The sequence below is a fragment of the Triticum aestivum genome, chromosome 2B (genome assembly GCF_018294505.1).
Source record: "Triticum aestivum cultivar Chinese Spring chromosome 2B, IWGSC CS RefSeq v2.1, whole genome shotgun sequence".
Lineage (NCBI taxonomy): Eukaryota > Viridiplantae > Streptophyta > Magnoliopsida > Poales > Poaceae > Triticum > Triticum aestivum.
In genome coordinates this window covers 43,663,321-43,667,860 of record NC_057798.1, presented here as the reverse complement: position 1 = coordinate 43,667,860, position 4,540 = coordinate 43,663,321, and the positions used below count along the sequence as shown (strand labels likewise).

Sequence of the window (4,540 nt, the reverse complement as noted above, 5' to 3'; positions counted from 1 at the left end):
ACGCCGTCGCCGCCCCGCCCCGACGCCGCCGCCCGCCCTGCTGCACCTCGCCGTCGTCGTCGCCGTCGCCGGCCTTGAGCAACTTTATTTTATTTTTGTTAGATTTTTTAGATTTTTTTGTTAGTTCATAGATTTATTTGTTAGATTAGATGTGGTGTAATTTAGATATGTAGTTCATATTGTGTAATTTAGATTGTGTAATTAATTTGTTCATATTATGTTCGATTTTTTTTAGATTTTTTTGTTAGTTCATAGATTTATTTGTTAGATTAGATGTGGTGTAATTTAAATATGTAGTTCATACTGTGTAATTTAGATTGGGTAATTAATTTGTTCATATTATGTTAGATTTTTTTTCTGTTAGTAGATTTTTTTGTTAGATTTTTTATGATTTTTGTTAGATTTTTTTAGATTTTTTTATAGTTCATAGATTTTTTTGTTGGATGCGTAGTTTAATGATTTTTTTGTTCATAGTACGTATTTAGAAAAATGAAAAAAATAAGAAGAGAAAGTGTTTAATATAATTAGTTAGAAAAATACTAGTTTATTTTTAGTAAGTACTACTTTATTTTATTTATAGTAAGTGCTTCATATATAGTTGAACTAGCCTAGTTGATTTAATAAACTACTTTATTTTACTATATATAGAAGTAGTTTGTTTTTGGTAAGTACTACTTTATTTATTTATAGTAAGTGTTTAGTAGTTGAACTAGCTAGTTGATTCAATTAATAAAACTACTTTATTTAACTATATATAGAAGTAGTTCCCGCATTGACGTCGGTGATGCCTATCCCGCATCCTCGTCGTCGTCGACTCGGCGATGGAGGCTTGCTTGATCAGGGTCATGTTCGGGACTGGGCTCCGCCGGGCTAGTATTGGGAGGTGCTACCTTCCGGGGGACGTAGGTTGGTGAGGAGGCAGCCCATTGTTGTCCCGATCCTTGTTTGGTGGCGGTCGCGTGGGCCAGTGATGGTGCCGAGACTTCCGGACACCGCAGAGGTGGTACGTCACTGTGTCAGCGAGGAGGACGAGCATGTCCATCGCTAGATGGTTGCATTGGAGGGCAGGTTCGACAATACCTGGCAGGTTCTTCAGGGATCTCACTGGAGCTATGATCCTGTGATGGTTCCTTATCTTTGGGTGTCCACCGCCCGCGTCGATACCCGTCGGGCGCTACAGTTCTAGTTGTATTAGTGATGCTATATTAGTGATAATATTCGACGATGTACGAACACCAAGAGATGATGTACTTTTGCTTATAATTATTGAATGCATGCTAATTTGAATACTACTTTATTTTATGATTTGATGTAATAATGCACTCGGGAATGAAAGGAGGAGCTACATACATCACCGATAGTCAACTCGTGATTAATAATCTAGTTTAATATTTGAATTATGAACATAGGCCGGAAATGTCATACTCGGACGACGAAAACCGCCCGGGGGAGTGCGACTGGTGCCACGACGACCGAGGTATCTGCGATAGGTTCATTGAGCTGGACGAAGATCGTCGCTTCAGCATTAAGCTCGAGGAGACCTTCGATGTTCATACGGTACGCAACCGACGACAATAGTTTTTTTTTCGTAATTACTCATGACTTCAACTATTTTAATCATGACAATATTTTTCATCTTTTCCAATTCGACTAGCTTATCCCATGCTTTGCAAGATGCTATGTCTTGGAGAGGATGGGTTTTGAAGACCATGAAAGTTTCGAAACCAAAAAAATTATCCTAAGTACCCATCATGGTGTGGATTTTCAAGTAAAGTTGTACAATGCTCAGAGTGTAACCCATTTTGGTTGCAAAAATTGGGAAGCACTTTGCAAGATGTATGGTCTTGATGAGGGTATGCTTGTCACCATGGATCTTGGTGATCCTACAATCGAGCAAGAGAGACATTTGATTTGGGTCCTTGTGGATACACCTCCAATTCATCCCCCATGTGAGCTTAACATAGTTATTAAGTAATTTATATTGTTTATTTTAAAATAGTTGACAACTTATCTCCATTGACAGCTTATTTTCATTCTTCAAAGAATGTGCGGAAGATGGTAGACAGAACCTACTACACCGAAGGCTCCGAATTAACTTATCAGGAGAAAAATCATCTGGTGCATTTTGTACTGATCTTGAGAATTACAATATCTACAATCAAACTCCTCAACATTATGGTCAATACGTGCCACTAGTGCACGTGTTGAACTACGGTAACTACCATAGAGATACCCTGGTAAGATTTTTTTACTATTACGACATCCGTGATCTTTTTGCACACTTCTAAAACTAGTACATCATTGCTAACTACGAAGTTATTACTATGTTTTTCAACAGATAATCCCGAATAATTGTGTGCCTCATCTGATGTATACGCATGGTAGCCTTCATGTTTTGAACATACAACCAGGCCGTCCTACGAATCTCAACTGTCCATACCGGGTTTTTAAAAGAAGTGGAGACATGACAATCAAAGAATGGAAAAAATGTATGGACAGTCGTAAGGAGCTTCTTGGAAGCAACATTCAGCGAAGGGAAAAAATTGGAGACGGGATGATCGCCATTCTTCATAATGGAGAGTCAGGGTCTATATTGGTTTATGCTATTTTACCTTAAGGGTGTTTAGGTACTACCTGATACTGATGATCATGTGCTAAGAACAATTATGTAGGGTTGGGTTCGATGACTATGAGGATGATGATCGTATGACTTATTATTAATAACGAGTAGAAGTTGTATGATGATGCATAGGACTTGTTATTATATATGATGATGTATGATGCGCATGCATGAGCATGTTATATCAGCGGGTGAAATGAACATAGTAGCAGCGTTGATAAACCAAGGACGAAGATATAAGAGAGGACACTTCTCTCTATTAGCTAGCTAATAACAACCTAAAAATAACCCCTAAAACTCCTAAAGCAGCCACATTTGTAAAAAAAACATGAACTTTTGGTCCCGGTTGGAGCCACCAACCGGGACCAAAGGCCCCCCTGACTGGGCTCGGCGGACCGGCCACGTGGAGGCACATCTGTCGCGGTTCGAGTTTGAACCGGGACTAATGGTTGGAGGAATTAGTAACGACCCATTAGTCCTGGTTCATGAACCAGAACTAAAGGCCTTTACGAACCGGGACTAATGGGTGTTTTTCTACTAGTGCGTGGAGCTCAAGAAAGAAAACTTACGACTGCACCGTAGAACCCCGGCTCTCGCACACCGAAGAGATAGGCGAAGTAGCTCTCCTGCCTGGAGACATGACCAATGATGGGCGTATCAATTCAATCTGCCATGCCATGCATGCAGATGCAAGAAACATACGGCAAAGGGGAAGTCGGGAAACAGCAAAAGGAAAGGCGCGTCGTTCACCTGAAGAGCGGGACACGGTCGGTGCAGTATAGAGTCTGCTCCTCGCCGCCCTTGAGAGTTGAGACAGCAGTAGCCGTACCAGATTAACGTAGGAACCCAAATGGGATAGGGAGAGATCAGTGGGGAGCGAGCTTAGAACGAACCTTGAGAAGGACGATGCCGAGAGGGCGGCCGGAGGCGGAGAGATGGGCTTTGAGCGCGTTGACGAGGCTCTCGCGGTTGCCGGCGTGCAGCTCCATGGACAGTGCGGGCGGAGCAAGGGAGGAGTCGCTCGTCTTGCACCATGCTTTTAAATAGCGCGCTATAGCTTCGTTATAGCACCTTATAGCGTTTAGAAGATGTCGTGCGTTAAGGGTCTTTCGTCCAAACATATGAACACACATTTTTAATAGCGCGTTATAGCACCGCTATATAGAAGAGGTCTGCCGATGAGACCTTTAGCGCCCTATTTTCAAAACTATGTTTTGCACCCAGGGCCAGGTGCGTACGACGTGGGCGATCGAGATGGCTGCTTGCAAATTTTGATTTGATGTATACGGGTGGACGCGGCGCCCAGCCCGAATATATAGATGAGGAGGGTGTTGGGTTTAACCACGATGTAGCGGAATCCCTGTCCGACACGGACTAGTACGTACGTAGCAATCACCGAACAGGAGTTGTACTTGAATACGGGCCTCGTGAAGTTGGCGTGTGCGTGTGTTTCGTCGCGTCGGGGCGTCCATCAAGCAAGCCGGCGGCTTTGTAGTTTCATACGTGCATGTGTTAGCCTTCATTCACGTAAGGATCAATCCACCGATGTGCTTGCCTGCCTGCCTGCCTGCTCGGTCTAGCTAGCTTCTGGTACGTGTGTGTTCTGGCCAAAAGCACCGGCTAGCTGAGCATCCGGAAGGCAGCTTAGGTCAGAGACATCAGCCTCCATGCTTTTTCCAAACCCAGGGATGCGTGATGAGAATGGAGACCTACCCTACATTGCAAAGAAACTGTGTACTCCGGAGGACCTATTCACGAGATCCAGCCGATCCAGCTCAGGCAATAATTCTTCGTCCTCGTCTTTTGAACCGAAGAACCAGAGTGGTAATACCCCCTCGGGTGATGCCAAGTCAACTAGTAACCATGGCAGGGCGACGGGGAACCGGAGTGGTAAAACCGTGAGGGTGATGGGGAACCTAA

The 4,540-nt window shown here is 43.5% G+C and overlaps 1 pseudogene; it reads right to left on the bottom strand.

Moving 5' to 3' along the window:
• LOC123040286 (xaa-Pro dipeptidase-like) overlaps window positions 1-3,880 on the bottom strand; it is a 12,116-nt pseudogene extending 8,236 nt beyond the window's left edge.
• Window positions 3,881-4,540: the final 660 nt, after the last annotated feature.